At 33.6% G+C, this 26,202-nt stretch overlaps 1 long non-coding RNA gene across 1 annotated transcript in view; it reads left to right on the top strand.

Annotated features, from left to right (window-relative positions):
- Positions 1 to 26,202, top strand: part of LOC129524030 (uncharacterized) — a 78,846-nt gene that overhangs the window by 1,471 nt on the left and 51,173 nt on the right. The window contains exon 2 of the long non-coding RNA XR_008667671.2: positions 9,997 to 10,058. This is a non-coding gene — a long non-coding RNA (uncharacterized lncRNA). The remainder of the gene's footprint in view (positions 1 to 9,996; positions 10,059 to 26,202) is intronic.

The following is a 26,202-nucleotide window of genomic DNA, read 5'->3' as shown; positions in this document are numbered from 1 at the left end:
CACGGCAAGTGTAATGAAATTGAACAATAGAAGGTCCTATTTGCCCATCAGATACTATCAATAACAATAATAATTTTAATAGCTAACTTTATTAAGTATTTCTCATTCTAGGTACTATTATCATTTTGTGTGCATTATCTCACATTTTTTGTTTTCATTTTTACACATAAGTAAAATGTGGCTTAGAAAAGTTGACATTTGCATTAAGTCAAATAGGTTTAAATGACTGAGTAGAATTAACCATGCCACAAGTTTACCTCTACTTAAGAAAAGCCTTACAATGATATAGAATGTGACATGCAGAAATAACTAATATAGAAAAGAATACACACGTAGAGAGAGCAAGTAGTCTGAAGAGACCATAATCTAGACATTTGACTAACAAAAAAACTCAGTAGTTGGTTTTTTAAAATTATTAAATGAAAAACTAGTGTGACCTGCAGAATAATGGCTCTACAAAATATACACACCCTAATCCTCAAAATCTCTGAATATATTACTGTCTTGTCAAAAAGACTTTGCACATGAGATTAAGTTAAAATGTTTGAGTTAGGGTGATTATTAGATTTGCCAGATTGGCACAATGTAATCACAATGATCCTTATAACTGTAAAAGGGAGGAAGGAGTGTCAGAGATAGAGAGAGGTTTGAAGACCTTGCACTGCTAGGTTGAGGAAAGGGCCATGGATGGAGTACTGGGGTCATTATTCAAGGAATACAGATGGTCTCTAGAAGCTGAAAAGCACAAGGAAACTGATTCCCCATAAAGCCTGCAGAAGGGAATGCAGCCCTGTCAACACCTTGATATTAGCTCAATAAAACCCATTTCAGACATCTGATTGCCATAACTATAAGATAAAATACTGTGTTGTTTTAAGCCGCTAAATTTGGGGATAGTTTGTTAAAACCACAATATAAAATGAATAAAACTAGTCTCTGTAAGGATTGCAAGTCTAGAAGAACATTGGGCATTTGCAGAAGTGCATATTAAAGACAAATGCTAATGAACAACAACAACAGTAACAGCCACAATTTATTGAGCATGCTCCTGTCAATTCATTGATGAGGAGACCAGAATTAATTCTGCCTTACAGAAGATGAAATAGCTTCAATAAGTTGTATGTATGTCCAAGGGATAGAAGGTTGGTGGTGAAAAAGAAAGTAACATAGCAAGAAAGAAATGGGACACTCAGAAAAAAAAAAAAACAAAAAAACAAAAAAACTCAGAATTTTGATGTCATTCAATTAATGAACATCTATAATCAATAAAAACAACTGTCAGTTTCTGTTACAACAGTGTACTTAGGATGACTGAACAGTCAAACTTCCATGGCTCAGACTTGGTCAAAAATCTTTATAGAGTATTCTGTTATCAACTTGTCTATGTAAAATACATATTAAATTACCACAGAGTATAAATACAAAGTCAAAAAATGTTTAAATTGATTCAAGTATGTTTAATGACATTTATTGAAATTTGTATTATAGTGTTACCCTTTGGAGCATCTTAAAATTTATGTTGTCTCTGACCTTAAAAGAAAGAATACTTAAATTTTTGACTTACCATTTCTAAAATCACAGCAGAATTCTTTATCTGAGTTAGCATAAAACCAGTAAGTTGATACTAGAAAGATCTTAATTTTTTCAAGAGTAGAGGGGAAATTGTTCCACAGCTTAGAAATCTGTTGGTATAAAGATTGATGACTTTCATAAATTAATGAATTGCTATTGTCTGGAAAAATCCAAAGAAAAAACATTTTTAACCACAATCAATAAATTATTTTATTGGCATGTATCTGAGGTTAAATACATTTAGAAATGTGACTTAATTGTCACCGAAGAATATTACTATGAAAGGCAAAAATATATTTTTCTTAGTGGAATCAAAACTAAGAGGTTTTGATCCTAGCAATTAAATAACCAATGCTATGATGAGTAGAAAGGGTTGCTGCAGGATACAGTGGAGGGGAACACAGCTTAAGAAAAGAAAAGAAACTAGCAAGCTTTTGTAACAGAGATCAATATGCAGTGACAATTGTAACACTGAGAAAGGATAATGCATGAAAGAAAAGAACATTCTGAAAACTCTGTGATGTGAAAGAAAAGTTAGCCCTTGCACAACTTTAAACTTGAGGGAGGAAAAAATGAATGTGGGGTTTGAAGAAGAATTAGAAATACAAGACTATGACAAAAATGTGTTATTATGTGATTGGGAAGATTGTGTTAACAATAATAAAAATAAGCAAGTCATCAATCATTTCAATATTGTCAAGTTCATTGAACTATAGCTTGCCATATTTTACTTGATTTTATATAGCTTTGCTTATCTTGAAACTCTTTACTTTGGATTATGTTTTATGTCATACCTTTATTTCTCTGGAAAGGATGATTCTTTGATATTTGTTTTAATTTTTATTTTAAACATACTACATTAAACATGCATTACATATATCTGTTAAGTATATGAAATATACATTAACCAAATGTAAACATATGTACAAGTCTGCAATAGTGTAATTGTTCCCCTCTATAACAACATCCAGCTTGCACAGTCATCAACTCACACCAATCTTATTTCATGATATCCACCACATTCCTTGCAGCTATTATTTTAAAGCAAATCTCACAGAAAAATGTATTGGAGAGTGTTTCATCAGGATGTATCTTTAAAACATAAATGTTATTTAAAAATAAAACACAGGCCAGGCGGTGGCTTATACCTGTAATCCCAGCACTTTGGGAGGCCGAGGTGGGTGGATCACCAGGTCATGAGTTCGAGAACAGCCTGGCTAACATGGTGAAACCCCGTCTCTACTAAATACAAAAAATGAGCTGGACGTGGCAGCACATGCCTGTAATCCCAGCTACTTTGGAGGCTGAGGCAGGAGAACTGCTTGAACCTGGGAAGCAAGGTTGCAGTGGGCCGACATTGAGTCATTGCAACAAGAGCAAAACATTGAGTCAGCCTAGGCAACAAGAGCAAAACTACATCTCAAAAAAGTAAAATAAAAATAAAACACAATGGCAAAGCATTCATACATCTATAAATTGACAACTATTTAATATCAGTATCTTTGGTTAGTAATCAAATTTCTAATTGTCCTACAAATTTCATTATGTAAATTACAAAATATTTGCTGGAAACTGGAGCCAAAAAAAGGTTCATAATTTGTAATCAGTTATGGAGTCTTTAAGATTCTTTTAATCTATAGGCTTTCTGTTCCATATCTTGCTCTCTCTGTCACCATACCAACACTGGCAATTAATTTGGAAAAGTAATTGGAAAATTTGTCATTAGAAGTTTCCAGAGCCTCAATTTTGCTGATGGCATTTTCTATCTCTGTATTTGTTTTCTTTTTCCTTTTTTTTTCTTTGAAATGGAGTCTCGCTCTGTCACCCAGGCTGGAGTACAATGGTGTAATCTCGGCTCACTGCAACCTCCACCTCTCTGGTTCAAGCAATTCCATTGATTCAGTCTCCTGAGTAGCTGGGATTACAGGCAAGTGCCACCATGCCTGGCTAATTTTTTTTTTTTTTTGTATTTTTAGTAGAGACAAGGTTTCACCATGTTGGCCAGACTGGTCTTGAACTCCTGACCACAGGCAATCCACCCACCTCGGCTTCCCAAAGTCCTGGGATTACAGGCGTGAGCCACTGCTCTCGGGCATATCTCTGTATTTCTTTTAAATGGGTGGTTGAATTTGGAGACAGAGTCAAACTCAGATTAGACTATTTGATAAGACTACTTCGAAGATGAAGGGCATTTCTTCTTGGGCTTTTAATGGATGTCTTTTCTTCCTTTCAATATATTGACATTCCATAAGCCTCCATTTCTGACCTAATTCTCATTAGTGCTACATAAAGTATGAGGGCAAGCTTGCCCAGAAAATAGCTTCAATAACTGCCAACCATACACTGACAAAATCTCTAGTCACATATTAGATTACTGTCCTGAGTAGAAGCCCTGAATACCTACCTTTCTACTACAAGAAGTATCTCATAATTACTGTGTCCAAAATTAAATAATATGTATTTCCTTGGAAAGCTGCTTTTTATATTCCATATTTTTATATGAATTTCAAATATCAAGAATATAAACATTGAGACTAGACTTGCTCTCTTATTCATGCTCTGCCAACTACTCTCTCAATAAATTTCACAAGTCAATTGATTAATATAAGCAATTAATTTATAAAAGTGGAGATGTATAATAGTAAATATTTTCGTGCTATGACATAAATGCTTTTCCAAGTCCTCTCCATACATATTTATGAACTAAATCTTACACCAACTTTATGAAGTAGATATACTATTTTAGTTTTAAAGATGAGAAAATAGGCACAGAGAGGTTAAGTAATTTGTCCAGGCAGTCAGTTTTCAGAGTTCATATTCTTAACATTCATTATATAATATTTTTATAAAAGAATAAATGGCTTAGTTAAAAAATTAAAAGTGTCTGAAACAATTTAACTATATTTGACTGAAACTAACTTTTTTAAATTAAGTTTGAAGTATCTTAGAAAGTTACATATAAGAGCATTTACAAATTGGCTCTTCATTTTCTTTCCAGCTTCATTTATATCTTCATAAAGAATTTGTCCTTCTTTGCTCTACTGTAATTTCTCAGTGATGTCTTACGTTTTTGCCCTTTTGTTCTAGAATGCATTCTGATTGCTCTTGGCATCTTATAGAAAATATGTCCTTTAAGACATAACTGACATTCCATCTCTTAAGAAGCATTTTGAGGTGTGAGGTTGAATTTGATGTTCCTCTTTGATATTTTTGTTTATAATTGTATCAAAGACATCCTGAAATCCAAACTTTCAGATGAATAGATATGTTATCTGTCTCCCAGATGGACAAATGAATGGACATCTTCCCATCCACTTATTTCATAGCTTGACAAATACTGATTCCATATTTACCAATTCTTGTTTAGAAGTTTTCCTCAAGGTCTCAGATAACGTACTAAAAATAATAACTAATGAACATTATTCTTGATTAAAAAATCGATGAGGTAGATGATAGATAGATAGATAGATAGATGATAGGTAATAGATAGATAGAAGGTAGGTAGCACTTTCACTTTCTGCTTTTGTTCCATGATATGACTCCCCAGGTTTTCCATACTATTCTTTATTTGTTCAATTTTAGTTCATTTCCAGTCTCCACTTTCCCTAAATGTAAATGTTGATAATCCTTAGAATTCTAGCTTCAGTCATTTTCTAGTTGTATTCTACATATTCTTTCTGGGACCTTCATTTTTTTTTAATCACTTCGTTTTAACACAGTGGCATTTTATTTAGGTAGAAATATCTACTGATAATTTTGAAACTCATGACTAAAGTTTTAAAATGACATCAGAAATTTAGGTAAGAAGAGATCATGTCCCAGAGTTGACAGTGGGACTAGTAGCAATGAATAAAACGAAATTAGAGATGGGTTTTAGAAGAGAGAGAGAGAAAAGGTGGCATACACATATCTACTCAAAAATAGCAAACATAGTCTAAAATTTGTCTAGAGATGTCTGCATTTATAAGATCAGAATAAGAGAAGTGACAGAAGAAACAGAGAAGTAGAACACATTATTAGGTTAGGCAGGACAGAAAAATTACAGAAGAAAATATTCACTTAAATTTAGTCGTGCAGATTCAACTTCTGTGATTCCATGTAATTCTAGAGGCCTTTAGAATTATCTTTAAGACTTTGATTTTAGGTAGCTTCCAAATGGTGGACTAAAGATTCTTGAGAAGGCAGGACAAAGAAATAATAAAGATGTTTTCATATTCTTAATCATAGTATAGGAATCACATAATATATTTTATGCACAGTCATTATATCATAAATATATAAATATGTACATAGACACAGATATGTACATACACGTACATACACATACATACAGACTGTAGTGATTCAAAAATTATCGAATGCATCATAGCTCCCTTAGCCTAGAATGCCCTTTTCTACACTTCAGTAATCTCTGGTTTCATAGCCAATCCATATTTAAACTTCATATTTCAGTTTAAGTGTGAGTTCCTATAGGTCCACCTTTATTCACTGCCTACATTTCTTCTTTATAACACTCAGCATTTTTATAATCGCTTAACAGGTACATCCATTTAATAAATATTTTATGTCTGTTTTTTGTATGTTGACATTGGCTTACACTCAGGATAAATTCATGTTCCAGATGGACAGTGACCTTTATGGAATTCAGTGTCTAGTGGCAAAATTCTCACTAAGTGTTCTCTGAAAAGTACTAAGAAGAGGTTCAGAGTGCTATGAAGGCTCAAAAATTTGAAACTTTTCAAGTCTAGGAGGAGGGAAAAATATATTCTCAGAGAATATAATTTTAGGATATAAAACTTACTCAATAATCTACATACTTATAAGCAAGAAAGGGAAGATTTCTAAGGGATTAGCCTTTAGATATAACCTATAACTCAGCACATGATGATAATTTGAACTTTTTAAGCTTTTGTTCATCATCTGTTTTCCAAATCTCTTCATATGCTATAACAGTTTTATAAAATTTGCTTTTATACAACAGATGACCTAAATTAATATGAGGAAATCATATAAAATTTGTCTCCCTTGACTTCACCCTTAATTGTATTATTAATTTAGTTTTTACTTTTTTCAGTATGAGTAATTATCACTAATTTTGCAACACACCATGCAATGGCCCTCAGATCAAATTATTTGGAGATAAAAAGACGAAAAAAGAAAACCAATACTGTGCACTCATATTCAAATCAATGCGGTAGCTAGTTTTTGCACTAAGGTTTTCAGTGGGTTCAAGGCTGCTTTAGGATGTTCAGATGCAGATGTCCTCAGCATGGAATCTGGGCTTGCTATGACTTTCACCAAAATACTAATGACTTGAAAAGATGAGAATGGTTATATTTTACAGAAACTACTGAAACCTTCCCCAGCTGGTGAAGCAGAACCATTAAAAAATACAGCACCAGAAAGACTTTTAGTAGAGCTGTCAGATTTTAACATTTCAGGGTTGCATAATTACTGTATTCTCTAATGCATGCCAGAAAAGAATAGTTGGGAATTAATGAGTGAATCCAATTGCTTAGTTTCTCTGGTTATGAGCAGCTCTGCCAAGTTTAGGCTGTGCTCTTCCTCTGTTCATTCATCAGAAGAAATGAGACCTCTGAACATTTTACCCACAATATCATAATTTGAACATCATTTTGTGTTGGAGTGTCTTAAACAGAAGAACTCCCCGTATACCATTCACTGTTCTTAGTTTCATCCAATTCTGTGTAATCTCTGTTTCCCAAGCATGCTACAGGTACACCTGCTTCCACTCTTCTGTTAGGCTGTTTTATTCTGTGAATGCTTTCTTACTTATCCTGTATTTCTTTTCTTCCCAGCGATACCCAGTCCACATGTCCTAGTTCAAGTTCCTATAAGTAAGCTCTTATCATTTTCCCTCTTGCTATCTTTCCTCTATCATTGTCATTATTATTGAGCAATTATACAACAAACATCATACAGAGTATATGGTGTATTAAATTGATGCCAACTATCTACAAAGAGGTTCCAAAATCAAATATTCATCTATATATGTATGTGTCAACCTATTTATCTGTCAGATATAACTTAGAGACAAATAATACAGAAAAGGTACAGTAAAGTGTTATAGTAATTCAAAGAAAGCAGAATTTACTTCAGTCTGAGTCATATAACACAAGCTAGATTATATCAGTAATTATTTTTAATTTATCATTTGCTGTATCAATTAATTTGCTGTCTCCCACGTAAAAGAGAAGAAGTACTAGGCTGGGCACTGTGGCTCACGTCTGTAATCCCAGCACTTTGGGAGGCCGAGGCAGGAGGATCACCTGAGGTCAGGAGTTTGAGAGCAGCCAGGCCAACATGGTCAAACCCCCTCTCTACTAAAAATACAAAAATTAGCTGGGTGTGGTGGCAGGCACCTGTAATCCCAGCTACTCAGGAGGCTGAGGCAGGAGAATCACTTGAACCCGGGAGGTGGAGGTTGCAGTGAGCCGAGATCACGCCATTGCACTCCAGCCTGGGAGACAAGAGTGAGATTTTGTCTCAAAAAAAAAAAAAAAAGAACAAGTACTCTATACTTTCTGACCTTAATTTCGAGGAAAAGTTTTATTGCAGAATCAAATAAACCTTATTATACACCTAGCATGAGCACAGCATTATTCTAGATAATTTTACTGACATTATTTATTGTTTATCTTTTCACAGTTAATAAATATTTGATTACAATAAAGAATAGCAAATCACATTTGTATACTGCTTTTAAGATATCAATGCAGATTCTCTGTTTGATGTTACCTTTTAATATGCTATTTCATTTATCTTACAAGGAAATGCATCACATTAAGCATATTGTCCTCAGGATGATGAAAGTTCAGTAATATTATTACATTATAAAGTTTTATTTTCCAAATATTTAGAAAACTGCTTCCTTATTCAGGTAAAAAGTAATTGACTGAGACTGTGAGGCTGAAAACTCAATGGTGGGAAAATTTCTGAAGCAAATGTAAATTCATAGAATGTGTATAACAGACTTCTGGGAAGAAAAGTTTGTAGAAACTTATCAACATGACAATCCAAAAAATAAACTTTAGACATTTCCTTTGTATTCACTACATGATTAATTTTCAGCTTGGATTAAAAAAAGTAGATATAGTCTGCTTTCAAAATAGAATGAGGAATTTTAGAAGTATATTACAATGACTTACATTTTATGTTAGCATTTTGTGATTGACCATGTATTATTGGCTACTTCTCAGATGCATATATAAGTCAGACTTAAACACTGTGTTCTTAGCATTTTCATATATAATTCCCCAATAATGCTGTTTTATTCAGTCTTTGCACAGGAGTTGATAATTTTGTATTCATACAGGAAGTTTTCATATGTATAAATTTAAATATATACATTATATATAATTCTTTTTTTTTTTTTTTTTGAGACAGAGTCTTGCTCTGTTGCCCAGGCTAGATGCAATGGCAGGATCTCAGCTCACTGCAACCTCTGCTTCCTGGGTTCAAGCGATTCTCATGCCTCATCCTCCAGAGTAGCTGGAATTACAGGGGTGTGCCAGCACATCTAGTTAATATTTTCATTTTTAGTAGAGACAGGGTTTCATTATGTTGGCCAGGCTGGTCTCAAACTCCTGGCCTCAAGTGATTTGCCCACCTGGGTCTCCCAAAGTGCTGGAATTACAGGTGTGAGCCAGGGTGCCTGGCCTCATATATTTTGTAAAATGTAATTGGAGTCACTATTTGCTATGAATCCCAATGTGTTTTAAACAAGTGTAAATGTAATAACATTACTTAAAATGAATTGTTATGAAAAAATCTTCACAAATAATGTACTTCATTTTGAGCCTGTGTGTCATACAATGTATTCTGAACACAACAACAAAACAATCATAGATTTTTAAATGGCTAAGTAGCCCATAAAAATGCTTACTAAGACTAAATTACTCAATTCCTATTAGAGTGATTCTGCTTTGTTTTAAACTTTAATCATTTAATTTTAGATCATTAAGCTTTCCCCAGTTCACTTGAAATCAGCTGATATAACTTGTTAAAATTTTTATAATACAATAATGACTAAGTATAAAGTTGAAGAATTATAATGTAACGAATATTACAATTCTGAAGTTGCACCCATTAACTGTGGAGTATAGTTGGTTCCAAACAAGAAGAAAATGCTTGAAGCATGTTACATTTAATTTTTAACTTTTGAAATATTTAGACTCTAGAGAATGTGTGGCCTAAAAAGTCTTTTGAGACATTGATATGGTTGGGCTGTGTCCCCACCCAAATTACATCTTGAATTGTAGTTCCCATAATCCTCACATGTTGTGGGAGGGAGCAGGTGGGAGGTAATTGAATCCTGGGGCTGGTTAACCTCATGATGTTCTCATGATATTGAGTTCTCACAAGATCTGATGGTTTTAAAAGGGGTGTTTCCCCCTTTGCCAGGCACTTCTCCTTGCTGCCGCCACGTGAAGAAGGACGTGTTTACTTCCCCTTCCACCATGACTGTAAGTTTCCTGAGGCCTCCTCAGTCATATGCAACTGTGAGTCAATTAAATCTCTTTCCTTTGTAGATTATCCAGTCTTTGGCAGTCCTTTATAGCAGCATGAGAATGGACTAATACAGACATTACATTTTGTTTGACTTTATTGATAATAAAAAACATTTTTTAAAAATTCTGTCACCCCAAAGCTAAAGATAAATATATATTACATATATTTTGCATATATGAGTAGTGCTCTTACTGATTTATTTATTATTTATGTATTTATTTCAGCATAGCAATGATAGTAAACATTTAATGTTTTTGTAATGACATCTCAGTGCAACTAGTTACCTGCTCTTTTAGTCAAGGACATTGAGTTAGTGACCCTTATGCCTCAACCAGTCAGCATCCTCCTATCCATCAGTGAAGACAATCAGATTATTGATGATGAATGTTCTCACTGGGTTACCTCATTGAGAATTCTTATCTACTGTTGGTGAATATTTATATAAACGTAAAGACCAAATTTGGGTATATCTATGTTTTCTTTAGTCCTTAGGAAATGGGCAGATATTTAATGCTGCTCCGTATGGCTAATGATTAATGCAGAAAACTTTCTATGTATGACAATGATTCTAACTTTAAATCAATTTGTATCCATGGAGACATGGGTATTGTATAGCCTGTATAAAAATCTGATGACAATAATATATAACAGTTTTTTCAACATTTTCAAAATGTTGACCTATATAGAATCTGATAACATTTATAGAGCTCAACCTAAAAAACAAACGAACAAACAAAAAACTGAGACTGCTCTTGAGTAGAGACAACTCAGGCAGGGGCTCTTACTGAAAAGGATGAGATAATCAGTATCTCAGCACACTGTAACACAACTGTGATAAAGCCGTAAAATGCCAAACACCTATTGGAAGCTTCAAATTAAGAAATTAAACATCAGTGTCATAACTTTTAGTCTAAACTCTACTTGCATTTATTAGTCACATTGGCTGAGGCAGGAAAAGCTGGAACAATCAAATTCTATTGCTGATGATTAAATGTTAACAGTGAACTATGATGAGAATCCCAGTTGCTGTGTCAAATTGAAAGTTAGCAATGAAATGAGATTTCTCCACGATGTGGGAAATTTTCTGCTATTGTGAAAGAGAGTCACACCTGATAAAGAGACTGGACATAATTTGCTTCAAAAGTTACAATGAACGGTTATACTGAAATTAAATTCCGCAAGTGAGATTATGTATAATTCCAGATTTGCCCCCATTTATTTCAGGAACAGCTAGCAGGTAATACTCATTATATGAAATGAATGCTCAAGTTAAAAATTGGAAAGACAGCTTTGAATAGCTATCTGGAACTAAGTGAAGGAAATAAAGAAGAATCTTGATCAATTTACAGGCTAACTAGAAGCCTGAAACACCATTCACAATTGACTAAATAAGAAAAAAAATAATTTGTGTGTATCTTCAAATAATCGTATACGGTGGTAACCAAAACGCAGTTAGGAAAGTTAGCTAAAAAATGTGTTGAAATTCTATTTTAAGTCTCAGTAAATTTAAGATGACATGAATTTGAAAAATAACCAGAGGTAAAATAATAAAATAAACAAATGAAAGGAGAGCTGTTTGGAGAATTAGGAGAAAGGGAAATAATGGAAATAGACAAGTACCTTAGAAGAATATAAGCTCTCAAAGAAGGAACAAAAAGCAGAAGTAATGGTGCAGAAAATAGAATTGGTGATATGGAATGTGAAGTTCAGTTTCTACCCTTTTATAGACTTAAATATATTATTTAGTGTTGACTCTGCCCTTGAATTTTGTAAATGAAAAATATTTAATACTTTTATTCCATTGTTTGTGTAAATCTTTATAAAAATGTTCCAAATATGAAATGTAGAAGAAAATATATTAGGTTGGATTATCATTTTAATTGTGGCGTAATTGTTTATGGCATTATGATTCTTAATGACTTTAAAGGTCTGTATTTATTTTCTAGTGTTTTAGCATAATTTATTTATGAATATTTTAAGAAACAATACATATAGAATTAGTCTATGATTTTGAGAAAGAATCAAAGGCAAAATGTCAATTTTATAACTTCATAATTTAATGAGGAGAAAATAAAAGTACAACAAATCATCTTCATTTTAGACATAATATATTTACTTCAGAGTACAGAGTATAAAAAAAGAAGAAAATTATTAGAAAAACATGAGATAGTCAAAATACATTTTTTCATCCTATTTGAAACTATAAATTCTAAAAATACAGAAAAATGAACCCTTACAGTTTTTAATAGATAGCAAGCAAAATATTTTTTAAAAAGCTTTCATGTTACACTTAAAATAGGTGAGTTTTGGCTGGGTGTGGTGGCTCACGCCTGTAATCCCAGCACTTTAGGAGGAAGAGGCGGACAGATCACGAGGTCAGGAGATTGAGACCATTCTGGCTAACACAGTGAAGCCCTGTTTCTACTAAAAATACAAAAAAAACTAACCAGGCGTGGTGGCGGGTGCCTGTAGTCCCAGCTACTCGGGAGGCTGAGACAGGAGAATGGCGTGAACCCGGGAGATGGAGCATGCAGTGAGCGGAGATCGCACCACTGCACTCCAGCCTGGGCGACAGAGCAAGACTCCGTCTCAAAAAAAAAAATAAAATAAGTAAATAAACAGGTGAGTTTTATATACATTATACTTTGGTAAAGCTATTTTCAAAATGACAACTACACAATACCAACTGTTGAAGTTAAAATATTTTAAAAGATTTGACAAGCACCAATCATAGTTTTAAACTTTCTTAAAGGAAAAAGGAAAATATGGAATTTTTTTCTTAATGAAAATGATATAGTTGAACAAACACAAAGGAATCAGCTATTTAGAGTACTGACAAATTATTTTCTTGCAACATAATATAAAAGTAGAAATTCTTTACTACTAAATTTTGGTGATGATACTTTTATATTACATTTTGTAATGATAACATTATCATACAAATAAAAAAAGTATTTTAAAATCTGATTTATTTCTCTATCCCAGTGATACAAAAATCACAGAGATAATCTAATTCAGCCAAATGTATATTTAACATCATGTAAATTAAATGTTAATTTGATTCACATATAATTCATATTAACATATATTTGGCATAATTATAACATAAATGGAATGATCAAATTGTGCTATAAAAGCTTTTTATCAAGTTGCTATATCCAGGTGTTGGTGTTTCTATCTGTTTCCTTCATATGCAACTTTTAGTTTTAAATTCAGGGAATAAAGTTATTGCATTCTCTTTCTTTTCTCAGAGAACCCAAATAACTTAGAAGCTCTAAAAATGAACAGAATCACAAGTACGAATGTCATTTTTAACAAAGCTAAGGAAATAACATACACATGAAGCATTGGGTTATTAGACTTAATGATCTCTTAAATTTATTTTCCTCTTCCCACTATCACTTGTTATATTTTGGTTGCTTTGTGGAAAAAAAATTTTTTAGGAAAGTAGTCACCTGTACCCCTCTCACCACTTCATCACCTCCTATTCTCTCAGGGGCCTATACAAATTGATCAAAAGTATCTTTATAGGTGAATTCAAAAATCAAGTTCCCTTCTCTCACTTGACTACAGGAAATGGTTTGCCATAGTCGATCATGCCCCCTTCTTGGTTTTTTTACCTTAGCTTTCCAGATGGCACACTTTCTTGGTTTTCCTCCTGTTATATACAGCTTCTTCTTCTGAGTTCCTTCTTAGTTCCTTGACTTATTCAAATTCTCTCTGTATGTACTCTGTGGTCTTATTCAATCCATTGGCTTTACATGTCTTTTGTACATATTTAGCACTGAAAATTACAGCTGTATTCTAGGTCTCTTTCCTGAATAATGGTCTCATATATACAAGTGTCTCCTTGACTTTTCCATTTGGATATGAAGTCGGTTTCTCAGACTGAACAGGTTCAAAACATAACTTTTAAAATTTTAAACCCATATCTACTCATCCCACACAAGACCAAAAACATGAGTCCTCTTTAATGCCCGTCTTTCCCTTGAACTCCATAATCAGTCAATCTAGAAGTACAATCAACTTTAACTTCTAAAATTGATTAAAAAAATCTGACATTGCCAACTGCCTCTTAGTTCAAGCAACCACCATTGATTACTTCAATTGTTGTAATAGTTTCCTAAGGTTTCTTTTTACCTCCATGTTGCCTACATTTAGGCAAAATTAGTCTATTTCTTTAAATAAGTATAAAAAGATAAAACAATGCATAGATTCTTTTTCTTTTTTGTGCCTAAATACATTGTAGGTTTTCATTATTTAATGAGTTCATGGCATATTTCCAAGTAACTGCTGAAAGAAAGGTAATAATTTAAAAACCAGTATAAAAATAAGAAATAAACAAATTATAATAATTCAATGTAAGACAAGAAAGAAACAAGGCAAAAAATAAGAAGGAAATAATCTTTATGTATAACAGAAAAATTTGAATAATTGAAATAAAAACTACTAAAATATTTTAAATATGGAAATCTTGAATCTAATATCAAATATAATATAAAGGCAAAGTTTTAAAAATATTAGGCAAATACAAGCCAAATAACTTGATGTAGACATTTTTATGTGGGTCAAACTAGGCCAAGTGCATTGGCTCATGCCTGTAATCCTAGCACTTTGGCGAATTTGAGGCAGGAGGATCCCTTGCAGCCAGGGTTTCCAGACCAGCTTGGGCAACATAGTGAGACTCTATCTCTACAAAATACACATAAAAAAGTTAGCCAGTTGTAGTGGTGTGCACCATATTTCTAGCTACTTTGGAGGCTGAGGTGAGAGGATAGCTTGAGCCCAGATGGTTGAGGCTACACTGAGCCATGATGCGCCACTGCACTCCAGCCTGGGTGACAGAGTAAGACTCTTGTTTCAATAAATAAATAAATAAATAAATAAATAAATAAATAAATAAGTAAACCTTACAGCAAAAAAAAAAAAAAACAAAAAAAAACAAATGGGGGCAGTTTACAAATTGAATCAACCCAAAATGATAAGGAAGTTCATCAAGAAGATCAATCAATTATAAACATATAGACATTTTTAACATACCCACAAGTATATAAAACAAAAATGGTAACATTATAGGAGTAATTGATCAGCTGAAAATTTGGCCAGTAATATATCAAACAATTATAAGATTTAAACAATACAATGTTTTATCTTGTTCAGTATAATTCTATTTCTGCTATTATAGGAATAGTTCATTTTTGATTGAATTAAAAATTATTTCCTCCCATTTTTCATACTTCAATTTCTTCAATATTTGCAAAATACACTATTTCAGTTTCAGTTTTATCTAACAATAATTCAAAATCAAAATAGTCCTCATTTCACACAAACTCTAATTGTATACTTAAATTAGGTTATACTCTCTTTTCTCCAGCTATCTCTTCTTTCTAAAGTTTGAATTCATTCTTTTCTACTAGGTGAACTTCCACAAATTTATGAGAAACCTGGCTCCAGGTTTCTATAATCACAACAGAGTAAAGCCTCTATGCTTTACTGACTACTTCAACATCAAGGATCCCAGGGAAGAATTCTGATTGATTCTGTTTGGGTCACAACTTGTCTCTTCATCCATCGCTATAGTCAGAGGTAGAGGCTTTATGATTTAACCAGATTTTTTAAAGGTGTAATCATTGTGTAGCAGAAAGAGAGTAGATTAACTATTAGCCAGCCCCAACATTCATTAATAGAGGAAAACATTGGAAGAATGCCCAGAGGAGCATTTTGAACATGTTAAAAATAGTTCCCAAAACCCTCACTACACAGTAATGTAGAATTTTCATTATCAATTTGTGTGCTGAATATGAAAGTATATATAGAATTTTATGTTTTCATTGAAATAAATTAAAGATATAATTTGTATTTTTTTTATCTTTTGTAAAACTATTCAGAAAAGGTGACAGCATATAATAATGAAATTTACTTTCTTACCTGGAGAAAACAAGATATTTTAATGACAATGCTAACAACAACTTTTTTAGTATATTAATAAAAGTGAGAGAATGGCAGTAAAATACAAACAGATACACACAAACATATATGTAATGTTGTCATTGGATAAAGTTTTAGGGCACAGAGAATTAACTAATATTAAGCTGTATTTCAAATATGTTCATGGAAAACTCAAATTTTCCAAAATTTTAGAAAGTTCAAACCTAAGTTAAAACACATCATTCAGAACATAAAATTGTTTTATGATTGCAGCAAAAGTGGTAGTACATCGTCTCTGCCGATGTTCAGACTGGATGTCAACTGAACACTCTTTATGTGTAAAGAAACATAATGGATCAGTCTCTGTTTTCTCTATTAAAGATAATAAACACTGCCTGGTAAGAACTACAAAATTTTGTGATTTATCTAATAATCTAAAAATGATGGCTATAAATTTAGGGTTCAAGTCTTAAAGGTTCGAAATTGATTTTATCATTACCAGAGGCAATGACAGAAATGAACATGATTTACTCACAGAACCTAGCTGTTATTGCCATAAAATCACATATAAATATTAAAGTTCCTTGGACATTTGTAGACTAGAAAGCCACTGAATTGTTTATAATTTTATAATTGTAAATTTATAATTTATCTTTTTTCTTCCAAATTCAGCCTGACTTAAAAATTGCAACGTGTCAAAAATATTTAAAAATACCTATTTTCATATTATCTTGTGAAAATTTATTTGGGAAAAGTTTAACAATATCCTCTGTTCATATTTGTTAATTTTGTTATTCACAGTTAAAGAAATATTTATTTGTAACTATACCAAAGAATAAATTTCACTATTGTTTTGCTATGAAAGATAAGAAAAACCAACATTGGTATTTGCATTGAATTTGATTTCTAGCTTTAAAATTTATTTATATTTTAAATAAACGATCTGTGATTATTCACATTGTATTAATTAGCATAGGCAAAATTACTATGATGAAACGGAATCTCAATGTGTTAGTGGTTTACAACAAAGAATTTGATTCATGCTAGGTATTTATTACAAGTTGAATTTTAACATTTATCTATGTTTTCATAAGGCAGGGATTTAAGCTAAGTGGCAAAGCCTAACTAGTATGTTGCTGATATTATAACACAAAAAATTATAAATCAGGGTGGAACCATATAATGATTCTTAAAATTTATTCTTTTGACACACATTTCTTTAACTCACACTTCATTGGTTTAAACACGTTATATGGCTAATTGTTACTTAAAATGGACAGAGTACTATGAGCTCCCCAGTAAGGGGCAGTGTATGTCAGTTCTGATGAACATATCATGCTGAACAAATATTTTGAATAAGGGTAAAAGCAACTACAGTTTTCCCGTTAGCCACAGATACTCATTTCTTTTCATTTCACATGTAAAACAAGCCCAAGGATGGAACTGGAGGTCATTATCTTAAGTGAAACAACTCAGAAACAGAAAGCCAAATACAGCATGTTCTATTTAGTGGGAACTAAATAATGCATACACATGGACATAGAATATGTAATAATAGTCATTGGAGATTTGGATCATTGGGAGGGTGGGAGGAGGGTAGGGGATGAGAAATTACTTAATGGGTAGAATGTATGCTACTCAGGTGATGGCTACACTCAAAGCCCAGACTTCATTAATACTTGTATTAGTTCGTTCTTATGCTGCTATGAAGAAATACCTGAGACTGGGTAATTTATTTAAAAAAAGGGGTTTAATTGACTCACAGTTCTGCATGACTGGGGAGGCCTCGGGAGACATACAGTCATGGTGGAAGGGGGCTCTTCACAGGGTAACAGTAGGGAGAATGAGTGCCAAAAGAAGGGAGAATCTCCTTTTAAAACCATTAGATATCATGAGAACTCACTCACTGTCAGGAGAACAGCATGGGAAACACTGCCACCATTATTCAGTTATCTTCACCTGGTCCTGCCCTTGACACCATGGGGATTATTACAATTCAAGGTGAGAGCTGGGTGGGAACATAGAGTCAAACCATATCACTACCCAACATATTCATATAACAAAACTGCACTGGTTTCCCTTAAATTTTTTAAAACAAAACAAAACTCAACCATTCTCAAGGAAAGGTAACATAAATATTTCATACAGTATCGGCAGTAAACTTATATCCAGGATCTCATTATCTCTAAATTACATCTGTCGTGACTCCTTTTGCTCTGGGGCCTGTAAACTAAAAAGACGAATGAGTTCTCCATGTCAACTAAACCTAAATGAAGAACAGTAAAGGGATAACTGTAATAAACATCACGTCTGAAGAGGAAACAATGGGAGACATAAATTATGTACTGTACCAATACATAACAATTCTGAAATCCAGCTGGGCAGATGTTTCAAGACTCTCTTACCATTAGGGTTGAGGATTCTTGATTAGACTCTCTTTTCGTCTCCAAATAATATGTTTAATCAATAATTTCGGTTTCTATATTAATCAGTACAAAATTCTTAAAAATTTGGTTGGCTTTCTATATTATGCAATTTTAGTCTGTTACCTGTACTGATACCCACACCCACACATTTTTCTAAAAATTTATTTCTCTAGACCTCATTGTGGTGAACTTGAAACCATCACACAAAAAAGAGAGAGCCACACTCTTACCCTCTTTTACTTGAGTAATTAGGAAACTCACTATTGGACAAATTAATCTACTCAGAGGTTTTTATCAATAGTCAAATATTTGAAGTGTGCCTGGTCAAGAGGCTGAGTTGTAATAGGCCCTTATCTTCTCAAGATATTCTTATTTTATATTGATTGTGTTAGATATAAAGTCTAAATTTCTCTTTAAAGAATCAATATGTCAGTATGTTCAATTCTTTGCCTTCTACTTTTAAACTTAACTTTCTCGTAAAGCAACCTTTTTTGATTACCTCCTCCACCATGACTCATTCTGATTACCTACTCCAACCTGACTCATTCAGATTACCTGCTACCTGCTCTGCCCTGACACATTCTCCACCCTGCATAACCATTTTTTTTCTCCCACCAAAGTACTCACCTCCTTGCTCTCTTTAGCCAATCGGAATTAGTTTAGCCTGTGCAGTCTAACCGTAGCCAATAGGGGAAAGACACAGCAGCAGGAGCCACATGCGTCAGAGATAAGAACCCCTTCCCCTCCTTTGTCCAAGTGTGCGCTCACCATTGCTCCATCTGTAAGGGCGCACCCTTCTGTAGAAATGTCTTGCCTTGCTGAGAATTAAAAAGAAAATTTTATATCCGAGTGCTATTTCTTTTGTGGCACCGGAATTTTATATATAACAACTGGAAACAATAAATAGTTCTAACTTTAAAACTATTATATAATTCCTGGTTTCTCTTTGGGGAGATTCTTTGTCTTCCAAGTTATCATAAGGAAGAGTTTTACCAAATATTTTCAGATTATGTAATATGAATAGTCATCTTACCAGTCTAAAATACGAGTGTTCTTCCCAATGACTCCACTGCCCCTTTATTCTTGCTATATTTGTTAGGTACATTTTATGACAGAAAGTTATTTTTATTATTTTATTATTATTTGCCAGGAATCTCAGTGGTTGAAAAACAAGGACCTGTTTCTTACCCCTGCTTCATGAACATCTTGGGTCACATGTGGACACTACTTACCTCAAGTTAGAGGGGAAGAAAAAATGGTAAAATCAATTTTTTATGATAGTAAAATGGTAAAATCAATTTTGTTCTTGCTTCTCAGAGCCATAAGTCATTTACGCACATTTTAAAAATATCATAACTTCCCCATTATTAAAATCCTATTTTATTTTTGTACTTCCAAGGCAATATTTATTTTGCTTTCTTTTGTTTTCATATCCAAGGATGACATGATATTTAAAACTACATTCTGAGGTCAATCTTGCCATATTCTTATTTACTTTATTTTCATTTGTTTATTACACTGTACACGAACACCAGTTACCATCATATGCATATACCTGAGTCTGTTCTGAAGAGCTTAAGCATAAGTCACAGATGTCATCTAGTCCCTGTAGTTCTGCAGCCTAATAGTTTACTCTCATCTAGTGTTTCATTTTATATTTGTGATTTACAGCCTCCACTTTGTGAAAAAGAATCTGCAGATAGATCATCCAGGAATTATTTCTTGTCTTAAAATTGTACTTGCTAGGAAGAACATATAGCCAATTGACCAGGCACCCTCCAGGGGTTTCCTAACATAAGCTAGGTATATGGAATTTTCTGTTGTATTTTTAAATCATCATATATTTGTATTTTTAAAAAGATAACTGAAGTAAAAAATAAAGCTGAATTTTCAAAATAAAAATGTATTCATGAAAAGGATAAATTCATTAGATAATAAACACTTTTCTGTTTCATATTTATAGTTTCAACCTGAATCAATTACAGTTTAATTGACAAACATATTTTTGATAGACCAATACATTCTTTAGTTAAGTTAAAAATATATAATTGGATAAGAAGGTGTGGAATTTAATTTTATGTTCTTAAATGTTATGAACAAAACGAGAAATATTGTATGGTTTATGCTATATATCTGACATTAATTATATATTTTCATAATAGTACATGCCTTTCACAAATTACTGTGTATTTGGGAAGTTATTGTGCATTGATTGCATTTCCTGAGAAATGGCTGCTGCTAAACACATTTATTTAATTCAAATTTCAGTTTTATTTCTGTTAAGAAGAGTATGTTAGAATATAATGAGAAACACAATAGTTAAGATAAGTTTGATAGCTTTAATGAAATCATTCTCTTTCTTAGTGACCTTGAGGGTGTCCTAAATTACTCTTCTTGATGGTGCATGTCAATAAGAATAAGAGTAATAATTGTGCCTGATGGTCCATTTCTAGTGTAGCTTTAACAACTATATCCCGTAAGGTTTGAAGGTCTTTTTATTACTCTAAGTGAAATCAATAAACAAATTAATCCTTCTTTTTTCTATCTTAATTTACTTTCAGAAGTAGTATTGCACTTGCTGATTTCCCTCTGAAAAGTGTGGACTAATAAAATAGCATTTTTAAAATGCCAAGCACAGTACCTAACATGTATTATGTACTCTATAAACATCTTTTTCTTTTTACTAATTTCTCCTTTTCCCCCCAACAATAATGATCAAAGACGTTTTAGTGACTTATGTTTCTAGTATGCCTCTGAGAAAGAAACACATGTTTATCCACAGAATGAGTAATATTAATATAAAGTCCACTGTAGACTCTATTTACTGATTGTTAGATTTTCATACACTCCCTTTGGAATCTGTTAGGAGCATTGCTGGAAATGAAATATAAGAAACAAAGAAGACAGCTAATAGATTTTCAATAATAGACTTTATTTTTCTTCTTTTTATAACCATGTATAGCTGTTAAACAAAAAAGTAATACATCATTCAATTGTTAATGAAGATATCAGTTCAAATCCAGGCAGGAAACAGAAGGCATGGTCAAAAGTGGTGATTGAGAACAATTTATTTATTTATTTATTTATTTATTTATTTATTTTTTTTTGAGACGGAGTCTCGCTCTGTCACCCAGGCTGGAGTGCAGTGGTGCAATCTCGGCTCACTGCAAGCTCCGCCTCCCGGGTTCACGCCATTCTCCTGCCTCAGCCTCCCGAGTAGCTGGGACTACAGGCGCCCGCCACTGCGCCCGGCTAATTTTTTGTATTTTTAGTAGAGATGGGGTTTCACCGTGGTCTCGATCTCCTGACCTCGTGATCCGCCCACCTCGGCCTCCCAAAGTGCTGGGATTACAGGCGTGAGCCACCGCGCCCGGCCCGATTGAGAACAATTTAACCCATTTATACCAGAGGTTGCAAAACTTTTTGTGAAAAATCAGACGTTGGTGATGACCTTGAGCAGTAGGATGTAAATAACTCCCTCAAGCTTGGCATTCCAATAATGGAACACTAGGCATAAATATGTTAATAAAGTATCATTATACAAATATGTGGGCAGGATGGAGGGAAATTACTAACATGAGGTCATGGAGGACCCCAGGACTAGTCACAGCTAGTAGGCATTATAGCCACTATGCCAGAATTTGCAAGAGGGCTTGAGCCCTCACATGAATTTACAATTTTGCTTCTGCTCTTGAGGAACCTCCACACAGTTCTTCATAGTGATTTTACTAATTCATATTTCCACCAACATTGTTTGTTTTCTTTTCTCCACATAATTGTAACTCTATTTTTTTTTATTTTTAATAATAGCCATTCTAAGTGGGGTAAGAAAATTTCTCATTGTGATTATGATTTGCATTTCCCTGATGATTAGAGATGCTGAGCATTTTTAAATATACTTGTTGGCCATCTGTATATCTTTTCTGGAGAAGTGTCTATTCATGTCCTTTGTCCATTTTTAATAAGATTATTTTGTGTTTACTGTTGACTTACCTGACTTCCTTGTATATTTTGGATATTAGTACCCTGTTAGATGATTAAGTAGTTTGCAAATATGTTTCCCCATTTTATTTATTTATTTATTTATTTTTTGAGATGGCGTCTCATTCGGTTGCCCAGAGTGGAGTGCAGTGGTGCAATCTCAGCTCACTGCAGCCTCTGACTCCTGGGTTCAAGTGATTCTCCTGCCTCAACCTCCCAAGTAGCTGGAATTACAGGCACCCACCACTATGCCTGGCTAATTTTTGAATCTTTAGTAGAGATGGGGTTTCACCATGTTGGCCAGGCAGGTCTCAAACTCCTAACTTCGGGTGATCCACCTGCCGTGGCCTCCCAAAGTGCTGGGATTATAGGCGTCAGCAACCTTGCCCGGCTTGCTTCCCCATTTTAGAGTTTGTCTCTTCACCATGTTGATTGTTTCTTTTGCTGTGTAGAAGCTTTGTAGTTTAATATAGTCCCATTTATCTCACTGTGTTTTAGTGGCTTGAGCTTTGGAGGTTTTAGCCATAAATTCTTTGCCTAGACCAATTTCTGAAGAGTTGTCCTTATCTTTTCTTCTAGTAGTTTCATAGTGTCAGGTTTAATCTATCCTGAGTTGATTTTGTATTTGATGAGGGATGGGAGTCAAGTTTCATTCTTCTTTCAGTTGACTTTTCCCAGCTCAATTTATAGGAGAGAGTGTTCTTTCCCCATTGTATGTTCTTGACAGCTGTGTGGAAGAGCAGTTGGCTATAAATATATGAATTCATTTCTGGGTTTTTAATTCTATTTCATTGGTCTGTGTTGTTTGTTTGAATGTAAATATTATGCTGTGTTGGTTACTATAGACTTGTACTATATTTTGAAGTCAGTGTGACACCTCCAGCTTTGTTCTTTTTGCTCAGTAATGCTTTGGCTAGTTATGCTCTTTTTTGATTCTATACAAATTTTAGAATTTTTTTTCTAATTCTGTGAAAAATGATAGTATTTTGGTAAGGATTGCATTGGATCTGTAGATTGTTTTGAGTAGTATGGTTATTTTAATGAAATTCATTTTTCTGATCCAGGAGCTTAGAATGAATTTCCATTTGTCTATGGCCTCTTCAATTTCTTTTATTACTGTTTTGTAGTTTTTCTTGTAGATATATTTTACTCCCTTGTATAAATTTATTCCTAGGTATTTTCATATGTATATGTGTGAAAAAATGTATTTATATATTTACTGGTAGCTATTTTAAGTGGAATCGTTTTCTTGATTTCTTTTTTGACTATTTCATTATTGGTATATAGAAATGTTACTAATTTTTATATTTTGATTTTGAATCCTTCATCTTTATTCAGTTACTAATTTTTATATTTTGATTTTGAATCCTTCATCTTTATTCAATTTGCTTATAATAATTTTTTGGTAGAATTTTTTGTTTTTTCTAAATATAAAATCATATAGTCTGTAAAAGGGGACAATTTGACTACCTCTTTTCACATTTTGATGCCTTTTATTTCTTTCTATTGTAAGATTTTTCTGGTTAGGACTTCCAGTTAAATACTAGTAGTGAAAGTATACATCCTTTTTTTTTGTTCCAGTTATAAGATAAAAAGCTTTCAAATTTTTCCCATTTAGTATGATGTTAGCTGTGGGTTTGTCATATGTCTTTATTAATTCAAAATATAATATGTTCCTTCTATGCCTAATTTGTTGAGAGTTTTTATCATGAAAGGACATTGCATATTATGATTTTTTTTCTGAGTCTCTTGAGATGATCATGGGTTTATTGTCCTTCATTGCTCTGCGTATGTTAAACCATCCTTAAATCTGTGGAATAAATCCAACTTGATCATTCTTTATGATGTACTGTTCAATTAGGTGTTCTAGTATTTTGTTAAGGATTTTAGCGTCTATGTTCATCAGGGCTATTGGCGTGTCTTTTTTGTTGTGGTTTTCTTATATCTTTGTCTGGTTTTGCTATGAAGGTAATGCTAGTCTCATAGAATGCATTAGCAAGAATTCCTCCCTCTTCAAATTTTTGGAATAGTTTGAGAAGGATTGGCATTTGTTCTTCTTTATATATTTGGCAGAATTTGGTATGAATCCATCTAGTTATGAGCTTTCATTTGTTGGGAGAATTTTTGCTACTGCTTCAATTTCATCTCATTCTCAGCCAGAAAAGAATAGAATTAGTTAGATTGAAGCAGTAATACAAATGATCTCTTCTGCTGAAAAATCCACTGTTAGTGGAATGGGGATTCCTTTCGAGGTGACTAAATGCTTTTTTCTTACTGTTTTTAGGATTATCTCTTTGTATTTAGACAGTTTGACTATAATCTGCAGTATAGAAGACGTTTTTGCATTGTATCTGTTTAAAGATCTCTGAAAGCTTCCTGCATCTGGATGTCTAAATCTCTTCCTAGGAAGCTTCCACACACTATTTTACTAAGTAGGTTTTCTAACTCTTTTGTTATTTCTTTGCCTTTTGGGACTTTGATAATTTGAGTATTTGGTTGCTTTATGGTGTCCTGTAGAGTTTGTTCATTTTTTAAAATTTTTCTTTCTTTATTTTTGTCTGATTGGGGTATTTTTTAAAAAAACTTCTTCAAGTCCTAACACTCTTTCTTCCACTTGTTCTAATCTACTGAAGCTTTCAAATATATTTTGTATTTTATTCAATGAGTTCTCCCTTTCTAGAATTTCTCTCTTTTGCTTTTATGATACCTATCTCTTTGGTAAATTTCTCAGTCCTATCTGGATTTGTTTTTCTGATTTACATTAGTTTTCAGAATTCCGTTTTATCTCACTGAGCTTATTTGAAGTCAAGATTTTGAATTACTTTTCTGAGATTTTGGAAACTTCTGTTTGGTGGGGATCTGTTGCTGAAGAATTATTGTGTTCCTTTGGAGGTGTCATATTTCTTTGTCTTTTCATGTTTTCTCAGTCCTTTTTGTATCTGTGCATCTGGTGCAATAGTCACTTCTGATTTTGTTGAATTTGCTTTTGTAGGGGAGACTTTTTCCTGAAGATGAATTCATGGTTTTGGTTGGGTAGGGCATTTTGGCTTTGATTTTGCTTATGTGCAGTAGTGTTTTCTCTGTATTTTCTCAACTATAAACAGTGTCATTGACATCTGTGATATTTTTTTGTGGCTTAGGGTATGGTTATTAATGAAAGCTATAGTAAAGTTTTCCTGGGAGCTGGGATCCTAGGTGGGCTAATCCTTTGGCTGCAGTGGTGGCAATGGTGGGCTTAGCATGCCCATCGTTGGGCTTCAGGGAAGCATATGCTGATATTGAAATTAGTAGATCCAGGAGGGCCTATTCTTGGGCCTGTAATTGAGCTACTCAAATGTCAGTAGTGGCAGTGTTGTGCAAGTGGGTGAGTGGGTTTTCAGGCCCCTGGACAGCTGTCATGTTGTGTATGTTGGCAAAGGCTTGGCCAGGATGATCCTCTGAATCCTGAGCAGTGTGTGCTGATGTTGGTGGTGGCTGCCATGGGCTGGGCAGGCCAGTCTCCAGGCCTGCAAGTGGTGCATCAGGTTGGCACGAGCTCTGGTGGCAGTGCAGTGTGGGTAGCCCAACCTTAGGCCCCCAGGAGAAATGCATAGGTGCTAAAGGTTGTGAGCTGGGGACAGGGTAATCCCCTGGCCCCTGGACTGCATGCTCTGGCATGGGATGAGAGAATAGCTTGGCTGGGCAGACTTGTCCTCATGAGCCCAAATGATGTGTGTAGGTGACAGCTGTGGTAAGCAGGAGCAAGATGCAGTCTGTTGTAGGT

This window comes from Gorilla gorilla, chromosome 7 (assembly GCF_029281585.2).
Source record: "Gorilla gorilla gorilla isolate KB3781 chromosome 7, NHGRI_mGorGor1-v2.1_pri, whole genome shotgun sequence".
NCBI lineage: Eukaryota > Metazoa > Chordata > Mammalia > Primates > Hominidae > Gorilla > Gorilla gorilla.
Note: the sequence above shows the minus strand (reverse complement) of the source record. Positions and strands in the feature narration are given on the sequence as shown.